At 42.6% G+C, this 21,514-nt stretch overlaps 1 protein-coding gene across 5 annotated transcripts in view; it reads left to right on the top strand.

The window, feature by feature from the left end:
• Nucleotides 1-21,514, top strand: part of NRG2 (neuregulin 2) — a 184,483-nt gene that overhangs the window by 94,487 nt on the left and 68,482 nt on the right. The gene's annotated exons all lie outside the window — the stretch shown is intronic.

Here is a 21,514-nt window from a genome sequence, read left to right as displayed (position 1 = left end):
TCATGATCTTGTGGTTCATGGGTTAGAGCCTGCATTGGGCTCTGTGCTGTCAGCCCAAAGTCCACTTTGGATCCTCTGTTTCCCTCTTTCTCTTCCCCTCCCTGACTCGTGCTCTGTCTCTGTTTCTCTCAAAAATCAACATTAAAAAAAATAAAACAGTGGTTTTTAATATATTCACAGAGTTGGGAGTGCCTGTGTGGCTCAGTCGCTTAAGCATTCGGCTCTCGATTTTGGCTCTGGCCATGATCTCACGGTTTCCTGGCTTTGAGCCCCGTGTCGGTCTATACACAGGCAGCATGGAGCCTGCTTGGGATTCTCCCTCTCCCTCTCTCTCTGTCCCTTCCCCACTCACAATCTGTCTCTCTCAAAATAAATGAATAAAACTTAAAAAATATTCACAGAGGGGCACCTGGGTGGCTCAATTGGTTAAACGTCTGACTTCGGCTCAGGTCATGATCTCACAGTTTGTGAGATCCAGCCCCACGTCCGGCCCTGTGCTGACAGCTCAGAGCCTGGAGCCTGCTTCGGATTCTGTATCTCCCTTTGTCTCTGCCCCTCCCCTGCTTTCACTCTGTCTCTCTCTCTCTCTCTCTCTCTCTCAAAAAATAAACATTTAAAAAAATATTCACAGAGTTGTGCAACCATCACTACAATCAATTTTAGAACATTTTCATCACTCCAAAGAGAAACCCATACTTTTTAGCCTGCCACCACCCCCTAGCCCTAGGCAATCACTAATTAGCTTTTTGTCTGTATAGATAGGTCTATTCTGGACATTCCATATAAATGGGATTATGCAATGTGTGGTCCTTTGTGACTGGTTTCTTTCACTTAGTATCATGTTTTCAAAGTTTATCCATGTTGTAATTTGAATCAGTGCTTTGTTCCTTTTATTGCCAAATAATATTCCATTGTATGTATATATGAGTGTATATATACACATTTTATTTATCCACTCATCAGTAGATGGACATTTGAGTTGTTTCTACTTTTTTACCATTATGAATAATCCTTCTTCAAACATTTGTTTATAAGCTTTTGTAGGAATGCAAGTTTTCCATTTCTCTTTAGTATATACCCCGTCAGGGAGTGGATTGCACAGTCCTATGGCAACTCTGTGTTTAACCTTTTGAGGAACTGCCAATTTTCCAAAGCAGCAATGTGTGAGGCTTCCAGTCTCTCCGCATCTTCACCCATGTTTGTTATTACCTGCCTTTTTTTTTATTCTAGCCATCCTAGTGGGTGTGAGGTAGTGTCTCAGGATTTGATTTGCATTTCCCTAATGACTAATGATGAGCATCTTTTCATTTGCTTATTGGTCATCTATATATCTTCTTTAGCAAAATGTTTACACAAGTCCTTTGCTTATTTTTTAATCTAAACAAAATTTTTTTATGTTTATTTTTGAGAGAGCGGGTGTGTGAGTTGGGGGGTGGGGGCAGAGAGAGAGATGACAGAGGATGCAAAGCCGGCTCCGTGCTGACAGCAGTAAGCCCCATGAGGGGCTCAAACTCACAAACCAGGAGACCATGAGGCATCGAAGTCGGACGCTTAACTGACGGAGCCACCCAGGTGCCCCTGCTCCTTTTTTAATCAGGTTGTTTGTTTCTGTTGTTGAGTTGCCCTTTGCCCGTTTAAATTAAAAAAATTTTTTTCCCAATTCTAAATTGGGTTGGCTTGCCTTTTTCTTACTGAGGTGTAAGCATTATGTGTACATTTGGGGAGTATTGCCATCTTAACAGTATTAAGACTTCTAATTTATGAGCAGAGAATGTGTTTCCATGTAGTGTTTAGATCTTTCATTTCTTTCTGCAATGTATTTTGTAATTTTGAGAGTTTAAGTTCTGCACTTGATTTGTTAAATTTATCCTTAGATATTTTTTTCTTTTTGATGTTGTTACAAATGAAATTGTGCTCTTAATTTTTGGATTGTTTCTCCTTTCCAATCTAGATGACTTTTATCAATTTTCTTACCTATACATTTTTTGTGGTTGAAAAAAATCAAAGGATACTATTTGTGACATGTGAAAATGTTATGAAATTCAAATTTTAGTGCCCATAAGTGAAGTTATTTTAGTGCAAAGCCGTGCTGCCCACTTGTTTGCCTATTTTCTTTTTTTTTTAATGTTTATTTATTTTTGAGAGACAGAGCGCAAGCGGGGGTTGGGGCAGAGAGAGAGGGAGACACAGAATCCGAAGCAGGCTCCAGGCTCTCAGCTGTCAGCACAGAGCCCAACGCAGGGCTTGAACTCACGAGCCTGAGATCATGTCCTGAGCTGAAGTAGAATGCTGAACTGACTGAATCACCCAGGCACCCCTTGTTTACCTATTTTCTATGACTGTTTTTGCCTTACAATAGCAGACTTGAGTCGTTGCAATAAAGACCATATATGATGCTGTCATCATTTTGCTCTGCTCCACTACAAACCAGTGATGCACTTAAAATTTGACAGCATTTCAAGTGACATATGTATCACTACAGTATGGCATTTTATTTTATTTACTATTAACAGTGCACACATCATGTCAAAACAAGAAAAGAAAAGTAGACTTTGAATGCTATACTTTTGAGGCTGTAGTGGACTAGGGATTATCTTGTTATCAAATTAAATTACAAGGAATATTTGTTCCACAATGACATTATAGCTATGCTAAAAGAACACGATATACATCAGCATTACAAACTAAGTATGCATCACAATATCCCCAAGTCAGAGGAAAACAATGGCTCAAAAAATTAGAAAATTTAAAACGGATTATGTCATCACAGCAGAACTCTTCACAAAAATAAAAAATGAAAATCAAGCTGCAAGCAAAATAAGTTTCCAAGCGGCTCATTTGTTAGCGAAGGAAGGAAAGCTGTTTACAAATGGTGAGTTGATTAAATCGGGTCTGATTGTAGCAACCAAAGAATGTGTCCAGAGAAAATAAACTCGCTTAAGACTGTTAGCCTTTCGGCAAGAATAGTTGTTCAAAGAGCTGAGGACATCGAGAGCAACGTAACTGGTAAACTAAGAGACAAGGCAAATGATTTCAAGTGGTTTTCCTTGGCTCTGGATAAGCCGACAGATGTTAGCGACACTGGCCCACTCATTCAAGGAATCCATGCCAAGTTGCAAGTGACCAGAGAATTGGTCCTAAGGAGTAGTCGGCCTAGAGCAAATACAGTCGAGAATAGTTGAGACAACACTAATTCAGTACCACCTGAGGTGGAATCTGCTAAGATGTGGTATAGCTAATGATGGCAGAAATACGTGCGGAGCATAAAAAAGCTTAGTTGGGCAAATTCACAAAACGTGTGAAAATGGAAAATGTGTCTAAAGCCTATAGTTCTTCTGTATTATTCATGGGCAGGTACTCTGAGGGAAATATTTTAATCTGTCATGTGTTATTCAACCAGTAGTGTCAACAGTGGACTTATATATATTATACATATCTGTAGATGGATAGGTAGGTAGACAGATACAATATATGCACTCTTAGGAATTTAACCATTGATAGTTCTGTACATTTTTGTCAGAAATAAGAGCCAAATATAGAACTTCTCCTATTATATAGCATTTCGACGGCTTAACAGTCGTAAAGCTTTACTGTGATATTTGTGAGTTCAGAGCAGAGAGAGCCATTTTTCTGAATGAGAAAAACTGCCTCTCCCCACCCCCCAGCCCTGTCACCGAACCCTGAACGGTTTGGGAATTTAAGCTTTTGCTGCAGACTTGATCATATTTATTAGTGAACTAAGCCTAAAATTACAAGTCCAAACAATCGTTATTTGTGAGATTTCTGTTCTGGTAAAATAATCTCGATGAGCCTAATGTTGTTTCAATCACAAGCAATGTCAAGCTGCTTTATACACTTCCCGCGCTATCAGAAATTATAAGCAGGATCTCTCCATTCCCACACAAATGTGCAGGGAAGGATTTTCTGAGCTCCAAGTATAGTTCCATCTGTATTTCTTCTGATGTTGATGCAAGTGCAAGGGAAATTTCCATATTTCAAAAGTCATTTAACTGAGCGATCGAGGAGCTTCCTCCTAACCTTCAATTGGACGTGACTGATCTGCAACGGAATGACAGGCTAGTATCAAGAGAAGAATCTAATAGAATTCTATAAATACCTTTTAAGTGATGAATATGTGCAAGGAAGATCATATGCTCATGAATTGATATATTTGGCAGTACTTATCTGCATGAGAAGACGTTTTCCAAAGACAAAATGCATAAAATCTCATTACGGATCAGCATCACCAGGTGAACATTTGCAATCAGTTTTCACGATAGGAACGCTAACTTTGCATCCCAATTAAGTGAAGTTTAAGTGAAGTCTTTGTTATTTACTGCCCCCCTGAAAAGAATTCCGTTATTCTCGTTAGTAGACCTGTATGACAAAATATTATGCTCAATTATTATATTTTGAATTTCATCAATAAAAAGTATACAGAAATCACTTTTTTCTCTTCTTGCATATACTTGCAATATATCATTAATTTTGTTTCTTGGCCCACAAAGTCTAAAATATTTGCCACCTGGTGCTTTATCGAAAAAGTTTGCTGACCTCTAGCTTACAAAATGAAAATCAGCCCCCACCTATTTCCCAACCTCATCTTTGTCCTTTAACCTTCTAGCTCCACAGAACTACCCTGTGGTTGCTCGATGTCACTCTTTCTTTTCTTAGGATCTTTGCACATGCAGTTCCTTTTGCCTGGGATGCTCTTCCACTTTCTGCCCCCACTCTCATTGGTTGACTCTTTATTGTCCTTCAGGTCCTACCTTAGACAAGACTTTTTCAAGGAAGTATTTTTTGATAACCCCCTAGGAACTTCCATAGCGTCCTGTACCTCCCCTGTATCAGTAATCTTTTTAAAAGTATGCATGGGAGAAAGTACAAGAAAGCATGATGGAAAACAAAGGTTTCTGCCTATTTCAGACTCCAGCCACTGAATTCCTCCCTCTTCTTAGAGGCTACCACTATTACATTTTCTTGGGTATCCTTCTAGAGATGCTCAATGTACATAGGACATACACGAATGTTTTTTTTTTCTACAAGCGATAGTGTATTATATACATAGTTCTGAATCTAGGTGTGCCCCCCCACACTTATGATAAATTTAGAAATTTACTCTGTATATAGAACTATGTCATCCTTTTTTCAAAAAATTGAGATAGAATTTATATACAATAAACACCAATTGTAAGTGTACAATTCTATTAATTTTGACAAGGGTATACAATCATGTGAAATATTATCACAATCATGTTATAGAACAATTCCATTACCCCAGAAAGTTCCCTCATGCCCCAGGCAATCGCTGATTTGCTTTCTGTCAATGGAGATGAGATTAAATTTTTATTTCTAGAATTTCATTTCAATGGAATCACCACATATTTTGGGTCTGGGTTTTTTTTTTTCTGATAAGCATGTTTCTGAGGTTTATCCATGTTATGTTATGTGTATGCTATGTTTCTTCCACTTTATCACTGAGTAATATCCCATTGTATGATATGGCACAACGTGTTTATTCATTCACCTGTTGAGGGACATTTTGTTTCTAGTTTGCGGCAAAACTACCCTGAACATTCGTGTACAAGTTTCCATTTTTCTTGGATAAATCCCTAGGAATGGCATGACAGGTTGATATGGAGGGGTAATGTTTAATTTTTTCAGGAACTACCAAACTGTACCATTTTACTTTCCTAGCAGTTCACGGGAGTTCCAGTTGTTCCACATCCTCCTCCACATCCTCATCATTCTTTCTAATTTTGGCCATTCTGGTGGGTATACAGTTTTATCTCATTGTGTGTGTGTGTGTTTTTTTTTAATTTGTTAATGTTTCCTTATTTTTGAGAGAGAGACAGAACGCAAACAGGGGAGAGCAGAGAAAGAGAGAGAGAGACACAGAATCCAAAGCAAGGTCCAGGCTCTGAGCTGTCAGCACAGAGCCCGACTTAGGGCTTGAATCCACGAACCAAGAGATCATGACCTGAGCAGAAGTCAGATGCTCAACTGACTGAGCCACCCAGATACCCCTCATTGTGGTTTTAATTTGCATTTCCCTGATGGCTAATGATGTTAAGCATCTTTCCATGTGCTTCTTTGCCATTGGTATATCTCTTTTGGTAAAGTATCTGTTCAAATCTTTTGCCCATTTTTTAAAATGAGTCGTGTGTCTTTATATTACTTATTTATAAGAATTTTTTAATATTCTAAATATAATCCCTTTGCCAGGTAGGTTTTGTAGATTTTTTCCCAGCCTGTGGTTTGAATTTTCATTTTCATAACACTGTCATTTGAAGAGCAGAAGATTTTTAATTTTAAAGTCCAATTTATTTCTTCTTTTACATTTTGTATTTTTGAGTCCCACTTAAAAAATCTTTGCCAAACCCAAGGTCACTAAGAATCTCCCCTATGTTTACTTCTTAGAAGGTTTATAGTTTTAGCTCTTATACTTAGGTCCATGATCCCTTTTGAGTTAATTTCCGTATATAAAGTGAGGCGAGGGTCAAGGTTCATTTTTGTGTGTATGGCTATGCACTTGTTTTAGCACCATTTGTTGAAAACATTGTTCTTTTCCCCCAAGAATTCCCTTGAATTACCTTAGGATCTTTGTCAAATATCTATGGATCTATTGTGTAGATCTATTTTTGGATACTTTGCTTTACATATACAGTTATTTGTTTATTTTCTAATCACATTGCCTTGATTTTTACAGATTTATAGTAAGTCTATAAGAAATCAAGCAGTTTAAGTTTCCCAGCTTTTTTTCTTTTTCCTTTTCTTTTCCAAACTTCGGCTTTGGCTATTCTGGGTCCATTGCATTTCCACATACATCTTTGAATCAGCTTGTCAATTTCTACTAAAAAGCCTACTGGGAGTTTCATTAGGATTTCATTGAATTGATAGAGCAACTTAGAGAGGAATTACATTTTAACAATATTAAGTCTTCTGATTCATGAATACATCTTTTTAAATTTTAATTGCAGTATACTTAACATACAGTGTTGTATTAGTTTCAGGTGTACAAAATAGTTGATTTAGCAATTCCATACATCACCCAGTGCTCATCACAGCAAGTGCATGCCTTAGTCGCCATCACCCATTTCACCCATTTCCCACCCTCGCCACCTATCCTCTGGTAACCATCAGTTTGTTCTCTATAATTAAGAGTCTGTTTCTTGGATGGACTCTTATTTTTTCCCTTTGCTTATTTGTTTTGTTTCTTAAATTCCGCATGAGTGAAATCATATGGTATTTATATTTCTCTGATTTATTTTGCTTAGCATTTTACTCTCTAGCTCCATCCATGCTGTTGCAAATGGCAAGATTTCATTCTATTTATGGCCGAATAATATTCCATTGAATTCATATACCACATCACCTTTATCCGTTTGTCTATAGATGGACATTTGGGCTGCTTCCGTAATTTGGCTATTGTAAATAATGCTGCTATAAACATAGGGGTGCATGTATCCCTTTGAATTAGTGTTTTTGTATTTTGGGGTAAATACCCAGTAGTGTGATTACTGGATTGTAGGGTAGTTCTATTTTTAACTTTTTGAGGACCCTCCATATTGTTTTCCACAGTGGCTTCGCCAGTTTGCATTTCCACCAACAGTGCAAGAGGGTTCCTTTTTCTCCATATCCTCAACAACACTTGTTGTTTCTTGTGTTTTTGATTTTAGCCATTCTGACACATGTGAAGTGAGATATCATTGTAGTTTTGATTTGCATTTCCCTGATGGTCAGTGATGTTGAGCCTCTCTTTTCCTGTGCCTGTTGGCCATCTGGATGTCTTGTTTGGAGAAATGTCTGTTCATGTCTTCTGTCCATTTTTTAATTAGATCATTTGTTTTTTTAGAGTGTTTGGTTGTAGAAGTTCTTTATATATTTTGGATACTAACCCTTTATTGGATATGTTATTTGCAAAGATCTTCCATTCAGTAGGTTGCTTTTTAGTTTTGTTGATTGTTTCTTTCACTGTGCAGAAGGTTGTGTTTTTGTTTTGTTTTGTTTTGAGGTAGTCCCAATAGTTTATTTTTGCTTTTATTTCCCTTGCCTCAAGAGACAGATATAGAAAAATGTTGCTATGGCCAGTGTCAGAGACATTATTGCCTATGGTCTCTTCTAGGATTTTTATGGTTTCAGGTCTCACATTAAGGTCTTTAATCCACTCTGAGTTTATTTTTGTGTATGCACAAAATACACAGCCTCCATGAGGCTGACTAGTTTCATGAACACAATCTTTATTATTTCCTTTTTCTGTTTACTTTGGGTTTAACTTGCTCTTTTTCTGGTCTCTTAAAGTGGGAGCATAGGTCACTGACTGAGACCTTTCTTCTTTTCCCACATAGGGGTTTAATTCCATAATTGTTTCTCTAACTACTGCTTGAACCGAATCCCACAAATTTTGATATGTCATATTTTCATTTGATTCCAAATATTTTCTAATTTTTCTTGTGATTCATTCTGTGACTCCTGGGTTATTTAGAAATGTATTGTTTAATTCATAAGCATTTGAGGATTTTCCCTATAACTTTCTGTTACTGGTTTCTAATTTAATTCTACTATGAATTGTATGATTTGAATCTTTTAAAGTTTATTGACATTTGTATTATGGCCCAGAATATGATCTAGCTTGGTAAATATTCCATAAGCACTTGAAGCAAATATGTTCTCTTGTTCAGCAGAGTGTTCTGTGAATGTTAACTGGGATTATTGGGGTTTTGTTCTAGTTGATAGCTGTTTCCAATCTTCTGCTACTAAAATGATCAGTGAACATCATTCGTTCTTGTAAGTGAAAATTGCCCGATCAAAGGGTATGTGCATTTAAAGTTTTTGTGGCTATTACCAAATTCCCCTCTGTGTCATTTATACCCATCCATCTCCCACCAGCAAGATATGGAAGCTCTCATAGTACCTATTTCATGGCTTGCTTTACCCACTAGACTCATTGTTCATCACCGTACTCCCAGAACCTGCCACAAGGCCTGAAAACCTGGTCTCCCCCTACTTGGCTCTTTATCACATTAACTTGGTTGTTCTTGGCCTTTGGAGCTTCACTCTTTAAACCTGGCCCCAGCATTTCCCCTACGTCCTGGGATCAGGGGAAGGGCCTGCTCTCTACTTTTTGCCTTCATATACTGCGTTCAAAGACTACTCTCATCCTACCTTGTCCACCTTGACTTTCTTGATGACTGTGACCCTCAGAGATCTTATCTCTGAACTGCTACGTTTAAAGTTGTGCTCCCACAATCTAGCGCTTGATCATATCATGTTTTGTTTGCTAATGTTCATATAATTTGTATTTTCAGATAGATTATGAACTCCTTCAGGATTTGGGGTTACATTTATATATTTTTTCGCTAGAATATCAGCAAATTGAGTTCCTTCTGTGTGACAGATCTTGTCCTAGGCACTTTATACTATCATTTCCTTTCATTTCCCAACAGTTTTGTAAAGTGTCATTTTCTTCATTTTACATATGAGGAACTTGAGGCTCAGCAAGGTGAGATGGCGAATCTTAAGTTATCAGCTAGTGAGAATGAATGACAAGGCTGGCAATCAAACTCAGGTCCATTTGACTCAAAGCTCTTGTGCCCTTGACTTTTTATTCTAGTTGGATGTGTACCCTCTTGCTCTTGCTGGCCACCAGTCTGCCTGTCACCATGTGGAACAGACACAGATAAATTGGCTCTTTGGTGTTGTCTAGTGGGCTAGCATTCTATTCACACCTCTATCACTACAGACAGGAGCCCATGGCCTATGTGTCTCCTTTAGTGCAGACTACCCTTTCCATCAGGCTCCACCCATGGGCTGCCCCTCCCTGAACCCTGAGCCCCTACTTGGTAGCCTGTATGGCCTTTGTTGTCCCCCTGGTGGTTATTCTCCAGCCATTTTTGGCAAGTGGAGCCTTGAGCGGGGCCAGCAGCAGTGAGTATCTGGAAGTCAGTGAGGCATGCATTTTATCATCAGAAGCACAAGTGTGATCTACAGAGATGGAAAACAGACTTCCTGCCAGGAGAAGAAACACAAACCAAAGGGAACCTGTCTAAAAGTTTCAACTGAACTCTGCTACTTTTCTAACTTTGAGACCTGGAGGACTTTTGTTCTCTTGTTGAATCCTTTTCCAAAAATACCCTACACGTGGCTAAAACAGATAAAACATAAACCATCTCTTTGCAGATAGTTTCCTAAAGAATAGGAAACATCTCGCTTTCAGTGCTGTGTACATGCGATCACCTCTTCACTGCTTAGCCAAGTCCTTCGGTTTACTCCAGCTAATTGAAAGAGAAAACCTCTTTTAGAACTCACTCACCTCCCTTCCCCCAGGGAAAGCATGAAACAGCAAATTTGTAGAAACAGGCCAGTCATGCTTTAGGCTGGTTCTTTGCTTAGGTTTAAGGGAGGATAAATCCAGTCCTGACTAGGAATAGGAGAGATTTAGGAAAGGGGGAAGGTGCTATGGGAAAACATTCTAATCATGGTTTGTCCCACAACCAACCTTATTTAAATGTAAGCACAAAAGCCCTTTCTGAAGCTGATGGGATATCTTAGGTCAAGAATTATGTTGAAATGGCTCAACCTAAGTGCCATCATGTATTCAACAGATGAGCAGTAACGTCTCAGTTGGTGATTCTCTTCCTTTGTCCCCAAGGTAGAGTCAGAATTGCCTAGAATAGGGAGATGACTCTTCTCACTGACAGAGTGACCCAGCAGCTGCTGCGAGGATTGACCTATGAGGGGCTTACGAGATACCAAACCCCATCCAGAGGAAGGAGGCTGAGTGTTGGAGGGATCCTTGAGAAGCTACGGTATCCAATCTTTTGACAGGGAGGAGAAGCAGTCCTGTGGTTAAAAACATTAACAGAAAAACTTACAAGTAGCCTCCTGGAGGTACCATTTCCTTTGTACTCAGATGGAAATGTGCTTGGCAGACATTTCTGTACAACTGTAACCACTCCTCACACCCTCCTTCTGTAGAGCTTGTAGCCCACAGGAATTATAAATTCATTCATTTGACAAGCACTGTGAACACCCTCCTGTGTTAGATGCTAGGAGTACAACGAGGAATGGGGAAAAGTTTCTGTAAATTAAAGATTATTGTCTACTTAGACTAACGAGGCCACAGGAATCATTGTAGTAGAAGGCATGACATGTTTGAGGGAAGAAACAGCCGATCCTGCTCTTCGTGGATGGGTAGACTTAAAAATAGCCGAGAGGGCATAAAGAGTCTAGGGGCCAGAATAAGCACCACTGCAAAGGCATAGGGTGTGTTTGGGACCCATGTGGCCAGGACAATGAGGGAAAACACAATATGGATGCCTTGAATGACAAGCCATAGGATATGGACACAGGAGAGCTGATAGAGCATTCAAAAATGCTGTGGAGTAGAGGTGTGACGAGATAAAAAGCTTTCTGGGGAAGATTAATCCAGCTACTTTCTTTGTATGGGATATTTTGGGTGGTCATGGACTAGAAAGCCAGGATGAAGCGGGGAAGTTGGGAGACTCTGGAAGAGCCTCAACTGTGGCGGCTGTGATGAGAATAAATAAAGAGGCGGGGGTGGCGGGGGGTGCCTGGGTGGTTTAGTCGGTTAAGTATCCAACTTCGGCTCAGGTCATGATCTCACAGTCTGTGAGTTTGAGCCCTACATCGGGCTCTGTGCTGACAGCTCGGAGCCTGGAGCCTGCTTCAGATTCTGTGTCTTCCTCTCTCTGGACCCTCCCTCGTTCATGCTCTGTCTCTCTCTGTCTCAAAAATAAGTAAACATTGAAAAAAATTAAAAAAAAAAAAAGAGGCAGGGGCAGATGTGTTAGACAAACATCATGCTGGCAGGACTCGCCAGGCACAGCCAGTGACTAGATGTGATGCCAAGCTGTCAGTCAAAGACGGCTCCTGATTTGCAGCTCCAGTGGCCAAGAAGATGCTGAGGCAGGTAATAGAAGTTAGAGAATCAAGAACCAGAAGGAGCAGGCTCCAGGAAAAGGGGTTAAGCTCCATTTGTAGTGTTTGAGGTTCACCTTCCAGGGTCAGATACCCGGCTGGAGTTGAGAACATGGGGCTGACCATTAGGAAAGCCCAGCGTGGGAGACACACTTGGGTTGTGCTAGGAGAAGAGGTGGGTAGTGCTGTGGGGCTTAAGGAAGTCCTAGAGGTGGGTGTGAGAAGTAAATGGCCAATGCCCAGCCCAGCATTTGGCCCAGAGCAAGGCTGAAACGCTTATAGAAGGGAGGAAAAAATGAATGGATGAATGAGCCAAGGACAGAATCCTGAGAAGCACTCGCATGGACAGAGTGAGAGGAAAAGGAAAAATCTATCATTAGTGAAGGAAGACACGGGAGGGAAATTTTTCAGGAAGGAGGTGGCCCACAAGGTTCATTGCTGCAGAAAAGTGGAGATCTGGGGGAGGCTGTCAGGGTGGCTGGCTTCATTTCTATGAACTGGGCAACTCTCACAGCTTGCCTCAGTGATGGGACTCAGGGCCTGGGCATTCATGCTCATCTTGTTATCTTTCTTGCTTTGCGGGGATGGCTGCCCCAGGCATGAGAGTATTGGCAATGGGGGAATTGACTGATGGCCAGAGAGCTCTTTTTTTGCCTCTTGCCTCTGCCAGTGGTGGAGGACTGTGGGGCCGGCAGTAGGTGATAGTGTGAGGAAGGAGATGGTTCCATTTTTTAACACAGTGAGTCTCTTCCCAGGACAAGGGACAGAGTAGAGACATAGCCCCAATCTCTGCAAGTCCACATCTTGGTATCCCAGAGAGAGGTTAGACAAAGCTGTGAGCTGGTAGCCATCCCATCCAAGGCCAGTAGAGTCATTCCTTTTCCTGTCTTGTATATTCTTTGAGGAGCAATCCCACAGCCTCTAAGCAGGGAAGCAGAGGGCTTCAGGTACAAGAGGGAGATTAAAGGTAGGGGAAGGAGGGGGGAGGAAGAGAGCAGCTGCCTGGAACTCACTGCAGCGAAGGTTCCAAATAGGATGGAGTAATAGGGCACGGGTGAGGCATCTGGGCCTAGAGTGAGCCAAGAATAACCACGGTAGGGAGCAGGGGTGGTGGCAGGGGGGAGAGACCACCACTCCTGCTTGCAAGCTCTCCCACTATGGTCTCCCAGAGAGGCAGCTGTGACCCTTGCCAGGTACCACCTCCTTTTATTAGGTCCCTCTTGGCCTCTTAGAACAGGACTGTATGAAAATCTTGACTCTGCAGAAGAAACGAAGGTCAGGCTGCAGGAGGGACATCCCAACAGTAGAGTCCTGGTAGCGAGTGACTGGCACGGGGCCCTAAGCTCCATCCCCTCAGGAGCCAAGCAGCTTCTTCCTTCCACGGTCACAGAGGCTGTGTCTGACTGCCTGGTTGAAGGCCCGGAGGGAATGTGCTTGCAAGGTGAGCTCAGGTGATACAGCTAATGGCTGGGGCCCATTGCATCCACTCTGGGATGGATGTAGCGTAAGAAGTGACCTCAGACCTCCGAGAGAAGAGGAAACAGGGGTTTTGGCCCTGGAGGGGTTTACTCAGCGTTCATTCCTAGGTCGGCATTGGGCTAGAGGCAGCCTTGCCTGAGCCTGGAATCTGGAGGCTGACCACTTGGAGCCCAACGAAGCGAGAAAGTCACAGCACAGTTAGACTGCTTGCCTGCCCAGAGGTATCCCCGCACAGGAGCCCCGCTCATCCCTGCCCACAGGACACCTGGTAGAAGCCATGTCTGTGTCCTCTGCACAGACCATGTAGCCAGAGGCCAGGCTCCTGTGGTCATAGACACAGCACCATCACTCACTGCAGCCAACCGGGGGGCTGAGAAGCAGGGAGAATCGGGAAGGGGTGGCTACCACGGAGGACCACCGAGAGCCACGCTTGTAAGATCACATGTGACTGAGCAGGACCAGGCCTGCCCTGTGTGCACGGCTCCCTGCAGAGCACTCAGTCACGAGTGCTTCCTCCCCTGCTGCCTCTGTAGTGTCATCCTTCCTGCTTGACACCCATGCCAGCCCCAGAAAGCACAGAGGGAAATGTTAAATGCAGAGCGAGATGCCCATACCCGAGCATGCTGACCCTGGCAGAGAAGCCAGAGCAAGTGCGACAGGGCACAGTGTCTCCTGGGGATCTGAAGAAGTACATCTGTTGTGGGTGATAAAAGCTCTTCTATCTTCCTTCTGTGTCAGAGGGAGGCCTGGGCCCTCCCCACACCCTGCTGCCACATTAGAGGGGGATGACTCAGAGGCTGCAATAGCCACATTTGCTGTACCCGCCGGGTGCATGTGGCAGGACACGGCAGGGTTGGGGGGTGACCGGGTGGAAGGAAATAGGGTAAAGGTATCCTGGGCAGCAAGAATGGGCCCTGCCAGCTGGTAGAAGCAGCCTCCCTGCATCCATGGAGGGCTGTTTGGAAGACACTGTGGGGTGGGTGGAGCTGGGCTGGCAGAATAGCGCCCTGCCCTCTTCCTCAAGCTCTCCATCCCTGCAGAGCCCTCGAACAGACCTCAGGAGCCTGGCTGCAGGCTCCTGACTGCAACCTCTGCTTGCTCACTTCTACTCCCCTGGGCTGGGTTTGGCTGCAGGGCCTTTACTTCTCCCCTCGACCAGTTGACTCAAAGGCTTGAACTGCTCTATTCCCAGCAGCCTCTCAACACACTCCAGGGGTCTATACTATTGACAGAATAGAAGGACCCCTGGAGAGGCTTCTAGTCTGGATGGTAGTAGAAATCAAAGAAAATATTCAGGGAAAGAGTGAAAGCTTTTCCTGGCCACTCAGCTGCAAGTTTCCCTCCCCATGACCTTCAGGGTAGGCACATTCAGTGGGCACCAGACCTCGGGATCTGAGGTTGCTGGTGCTGTGGGGAGCGTCGTGTCAGTTTCGCACCCATGTAGAAACTCCTTGGAGGCAGAAGTGGAGTCTCCGCCCCCCACAGTGGCAAGACCTGTGCTGAGTTTGTGCGGAGCAGTGGGGATCCAGTAGATTCTTCAGTGCAGCATTATTTTAAACACAGGGCTTTCACTCTGTAGCAATTTTTCTATCCTGACACTGGTTAATAGTCAGGATTTAGCTCCTGACCAAAACAAGAAAGAAGACAACCAGACACTAGAGGTTATCGATGAACTGCCGGACTGGGCCATCCCTACTTGATCTTGGTACCTTGGTTAGCCTGGCTCTTCCTTGACCTCGGGGCCATCCTCTTGTTCCCACCTCCCAGTGCCTCCCTATGGGCTGTTCCTGGTCTTGATGTTTCCTGTGGTCACTGTAGAGAACATCACCAGTGTCATTTTCACTCTCCTACCTGCCCCCACCCTAAAAAGGTGTGAGCAACTTAGTGCCCTTGCCTTCCTCCAAGGGATAGACTCAAAGTGAACCATGGTCTTTGTCCCTGAAGCAGCAGTGAGGAGACATCAGTGAGGCCCTGGAAAGGGAGGTGGCCAATGGAAACCGTGCCAAGCCCCGGCGGCCCAGGGAAGCCTTACAGAAAGATTCTTTCTGGAGGAAAGAGGAGATTAGCTGAGCCTCCCCAAAGAAGACAAGTAAAGAAAACGGAGAAATATTTCCTTTAAAAGGGAGCAAGAGCAGATGGAAAGAGGGTTTATATTAATGAAATCTCCGGATATTAAGGATGAAATGAATGCCAGAGAAGGTTATTATCATTTCATTAGAACACAAAGGAAGAAACAAACACGTTATTATGTGAAACCAAGAAGTTATGAACAAGGGAATCCAGCAGGGAAGTTATTAGCTGGGTTAATTAAAACAGAACAAGCTGGTTGAGTAATTCCGTCTGTAGGACACAACAAGGAAGGCATAATTCATCACCCTTAAGAAAAATATTCAGGGTTTTTTTCTTTTTCTCGTTTACCAGAAATTCTGCACTCTTGATATTGTCTTGCAAACCAAAAAGATTTATTCTTGTCAAAACTTAATTGATTTAGCACCAGGGTATTTTATTAAAGAGAGTTCAGTTCTGATCAGAAGAGATGGAAATCCACCAGAGACTCTTGGGTCCAGACAGCCATGGCCCTTCCCCTCTCCAGGGTCATGGGCCCCTTAGAGAGCCCTTCAGTGCCAGGCCTGCAGGGTTATGGGAGGTGGCCGCAGAAGGTGCAATGAGGCCTCCCTCATCCATCCCAGTGATCCTGGGTAGAGCTGGACCAGGCCTGGTTTGCTTGCTGTCTTTTCTCTGCTTCCTCCTTGCATGCTGCAGCCCAGAGTCCTTGGCACCAGACATGCTCCCTGGAGCTGTCAGAGCCAGTCTTTCCAGCTAGCCCTGTTGGCAACCAGCATAAGGGGGAAATGACCAACAGGACTGCTGGGGCAGCATTGAGCTATCTGATCAGAGGGGCCTGGGATTCACTTATTTGGGCAGAGCTTATGTATCTGAGCTGCTGCTACCTTCCGAGCGCTCAAAGGTCCCATGTATGACAGTCCCCAGCAGGCCTAATGGATCCCATCAGTCCTTAGGGTTTTGCTGGTCTCTTGTTTGTCAGGCCTTTTGAATTACAGCTGGGGTTTTGGGTTTGGCTGAGCCCTTGGAGGTTGATCTCCAAGGTCTTTCTCTCAAGTGAAGTACCAGAGAGCCAGAGCTTCCAAGTTTTTTGGCACAGACATAGGACATGAGAGCTAGAAGGGGCCTTGCCGAGGGGATGATCCATCCAAACTCTTTGTTGGGGAGGAGTAACTGGGCTCCAGAGAGTGGGGGAGGGAGAGTCTGAGATCTATCTGAGGCCACAGAGCTAATTAGTGGCTGAGCAGGACAGGCACGGAGGTTTCTTAGCAAGTTCTGGTAGGTCACTACCGCCCTGTGTTCATGCTCTGTCATATTTCAGAGATGTCTACCACAGACCACAGTGTCTAAAAGACCACTGGAAAATACAAGAAACATTCTAATGACAGATAATGTGGCATAAACACTGTTTCATAATTGTCATTTGCTTTAAGTTGAAACTGCACAGCAAAATCGAGCAGAACGTATAGAGTTCCCATTTACCCATACCCACACATGCATAGGCTCCTCCACTATTGACATGCCCCTCACCCCCACAGTCGTACATTAGTTGCAAGTGATGAACCCATATTGACACGGCACTTATCACTCTAAGTCCATAGTTCATATTAGGGTTCACCCATGGTGTTGGTCATTTTTTTTGGTTTTAACAAATGTATAATGACATGTATCCACCACTGTAGTATCATACACAATAGTTTCACTGTCCCCAAAGTCCTCTGTACTCTGTTCATCCCTCCCTCCTCTCTACCCGCTGGCAACTCTGATTTTTTTTTTTACTGTCTCCATAGTTTTATCTTTTCCAGAATGTCATATATTTGACTACATACAGGGTGTGTGTAGCCTTTTCAGATTGGGTTCTTTGATTCAGCAATATGCATTTAAGCTTGCTTCGTGTCATTTCATAGCTCGATAGTTCATTTCTTGTTAGCCCTGAATAATTCCCCTTTGTCTAGATGTACCAGTTTATTTACCCACTCACCTCCCGAAGAACATCTTGGTTGCTTCCAAATTTTGGCAATTACCAATGAAGCTGCTATCAACATCCCTGTGCTGGTTTTTGTGCGGACATAAGTTTTTAATTCATTTGGGTAAATACCAAGGACCATGATTGCCGGATGGTAGAGTAAGAGTATAGTAAGAAACCACCAAACTGTCTTCCAAAGTGGCTGTACCATTTTGCATTCTCACCAGCAATGAATGAGAGTGCCTATTCCTCCACACCCTTGCCAGCATTTGGTGTTGTTAGCGTTCTGGATTTTGGCCATTCTAACAGGTGTGTTACATTGTGTTAATTTGCAATTGCCTAATGACATATGATGTTGAACATCTTTTCATACGCTTACTTGCCATCTGTGTATCCTCTGTGCTGAGATACCTGTTTTTTGCCTATTTTAAAATCCTCAAGAGTTCTTTGTGTATTTTGCATAGCAGTACTTTATCAGATGTGTCTCTTGCAAATATTTTCTCTCTGTGACTTGTCTTCTCATTTTCTTGACGTTTTCACGGAAGTTTTGTTTTGTTTCATAATTAACATATAATTCACATAACATTGTATAAACTTAAGGTATTCAACTTGCTGATTTGATACGTTTATATTTTGCAGTATGCTTACCACTATAGCATTAGCTAACACATCTGTCATGTTACGTAATTATCATTTTTTTAATGATGAGAACATGTAGAAGTTTTTAACATTCATGAAGTCCAGCTTATCAATTATTTCTTCAGGGATCACGACTTTGGTGGTGTGTCTAGAAAGTCATTGCCAAACCCAAGGTCATTTAGACTTTCTCCTGTATTATATTCTAGGAATTTTATAGTTTTCCATTTTCCATTTACATTTATCATCCATTTTGAGATAATTATGGAGGGTATAAGATATATGCTTAGACTGACTTTTTTGCATGTGAATATTCTAACACCATTTGTTGAAAAAACCATTGTTTTTTCATTGTATTGCCTTTATTTGTCAAAAATCCGTTGATTATGTGGGCTCTGTTCCATTGATACATTTGTGTATCTTCCACATATCACACTGTCCTGATTACTGTAGCTTTACAGAAAGTCTTGATTTGAATAACATCACTTCTCTGTGTTCTTCCCTTTCAAGGTTGAGTTGGCTAATTCTGGGACCTTTCCTCTCCATATCAACTTTAGAACCAGTTTGTCAATATCCACTAAATACCTTGCTGGGATTTTTTTGATTGAGATTGTATTGAATGTAGATATCAAGTTGGGAAGAACTGACATCCTGACAATATTGAATCTTCCTATCCATGAATATGGAATATCCCTCCATCTATTTAGTTTTTCTTTGATATCTTTCATTAGAGCTTTGTAGTTTTCCTCATGTAGGTCTTGTACATATTTTTGTTAGATTTATACCTAAGTTTTTCATTTTGGAGGGGTGCTAATGTAAATGGTGACTTTTTAATTTCAAATTCCACTCGTTCATTGGTGGTACATAGGAAAGTGGCTGACTTTTGTGTATTAAGTGAGAACCCTGTTTTCCTGCAACCTTACTATAACCTCTTTGTCATTTGCTTTTAAAACAGAAACCTTCTCAGAGGCGGTAGCTAAACTTTTTTTTAGTTTTCTGTACTTTCTTTTCTCTTTGGGCTTTCCTATATGCTCTCTCCTTTGTCTGGAAGAATCTCCTTTTCCTGTCTTCAATCTCCACTCCAGATATCCCCTTCTTAATACCTGATTAGTGTCTTCAAATCCCAGAGAAGTCATGTTTTACACTGAGAACCTTACCCTGGTGAGTTTTGCTTAACTGATCACCCACTACTTCCTCCCTTCTCTGAAAGATTGAATCCCTGCCCTCAACAGAAATGGTTTAGTTGGGAGACAAGCCACAAAGATGAAAATAATAATACTAAGCAAATATTTAGTACTGATCTAAAGACTTTGCCTGGATTAACTCACTTAATCCTCACAAGTGTGAAGATTAATGAGACTCAGAATCCTGTTCAGACTAAAACAGAATCTAGGCACCTTAGGTTGGCATGTAAGCCTTCACATCAGGATCCACATCTACTTTTCCAAGCTAAGCTGACGCCCTCACTATGTCTTATGATAGTCTGCACATTCTTATCTCTGAACACTTATATATGCTATTCTCCCTGTTTGGAATACTCTCTACCCTCTTCGGTTTGGGTAAAATTTATCCATCCATCAAGACCCAGCTGTAGTCTCATTCTTCCATGACCATTCCATCCTCCATAGTTCTGTAGCACTTGTTTTCTAGAACACTCATTTTTGTTATGAACCTAAGCTAGTTTACAGCAAGGAAACTTATGGAACCCCAAACATGTAAATCCTTACTGCCCTCCACAGCCTCTCTGATTTTGGCTGAGAGCCTTGAACAGCTGTCTCTGGTGTGGTCTCTGCCTTGTTCAATTACTGTATTTTATTTACAGTCTTTGTACATCGACATAGCCAACATATTTGTCATTGAAGTGGTTACCTAGTATTCCATGGTGTGCATTGATTGCTTCACTTTTAGAGCCCAGCATTGTGTATTCTAATTCAATTTTGTTTTCACAAATATTTGCATGGCAAGTATGTGCAAGAGACCGCAACTCTGGTCTGTTAGCATGGCGATTGCGAGAGCCTCAAGACTGGGATTATCTTCAACCTCACTGTGTCCCCCACAGTGCTTAGCTTGCATACGCTGGGTGCTCAGAGAGCCCTGCTCAATTGAAATAAACTACAAGGCCAGGAATTTAGTCCTGTAACTTACTCTGCCCCCACCTCTACCCTGATACAAACTAAATCCATAAGAGCTAAGATGTGGAACAAGAGAGGATCCAGTACCCGTTTCCAGATGCTTGATCATTCTAACATTGTGTCCCTCATCTTGTCACCTCCCATGCACCCCCCCCCCAAATATCACTTAGCTACAGGGATTCAGGAACATTGAAGATCATTTTCTCAAGCATGTAATGCATACAAACCAAACATAAGGGCCAGGTCCCTGGCAAGTGCTTCTGCTCTTACTAACACAGAGCCATATGAGGCCCAGGGGTCATGGGGAGGGGAGAGTTAGTGACCCCAGACCTACCATTTCCCTGACTTTGAGTGTAAGCTAAAAACTCAGAATTGCCTGCCTAATCTGTACTCAGACTGAAGAAACCTGGCCTGGCCACCGTGCCCTTGGGAGGGGAAGCATTTTGGAAAACACATTGTGCTCTCTTCCACAGGCAGGCATAACTAGCTTTAAGCAAAACTTTTCTATGCAAATTCTTCTTGAGAGAAAGGGAAAGAGGTATTAGAGAGCAATTATCTGCTTTACAAAACAATTCAAAAAGGGTGTCCTTCATGTAACACAGTCCCATCAGGCACTGAAGTGTGGTCCCATAGCCAATCTTCACAGCAGTGATGTGTGACATTCCCTCCGAGCCCCCTCCACCCACCCATCTCCTTCGGGAAGTTTTCACCCTTCTAGCTATTTATTCAGTGTTTGCTACTGGTTGACCCACCGTCTGCTCAGAAAATTCTTCTAGCTCTTTTCCTGTCCACTGTTTTGATGCTTCCTGGCCTCTAAATACGGGCCTGCTTTCTCGCCTTCCTCTTCTCTGTTTGCACTTTCTCCCTGGCCGGCTTGCTTGCCCTGATACCATTAATGATGTTCTTCAGGAGCCAGTCCCCAAACCCCATCTTCAACCCCGACCTCTAGAGCCAGCTCCAGCGCTGCCATTTCGGATGTCTGCTAGGCATGCCCTGCCTGCGGCTCCAGACCAACCTGTCTAAACAGCTAAAGCAGCACTGGTGCCTGTTTCCTCAGCTTCCGTCAGCATTCAGATCACCAGTGTTTAGAGTCTTGGGGCTGCCTAGGCTGCTCACTAACCACTTGTTGGACCCTCACTCTCCTCCTCTGTTATATGGAGATAGTAATGGCCTCCCTACCTCAGTAAGAGGACCAAATGAGACAAAGTATGTAGAAACATGTTTTACGCTATGGAAGGGTAGGGATGCAAGGAAACATGCAATCATGGTATCATCTTTGAATTTTTATGGATCATTA

Source organism: Lynx rufus, unplaced genomic scaffold, assembly GCF_022079265.1.
Source record: "Lynx rufus isolate CCGP_SWC_20201006 ecotype Redwood Valley unplaced genomic scaffold, mLynRuf1.p SCAF_1, whole genome shotgun sequence".
NCBI classification, from domain to species: domain Eukaryota; kingdom Metazoa; phylum Chordata; class Mammalia; order Carnivora; family Felidae; genus Lynx; species Lynx rufus.
Note: the sequence above shows the minus strand (reverse complement) of the source record. Positions and strands in the feature narration are given on the sequence as shown.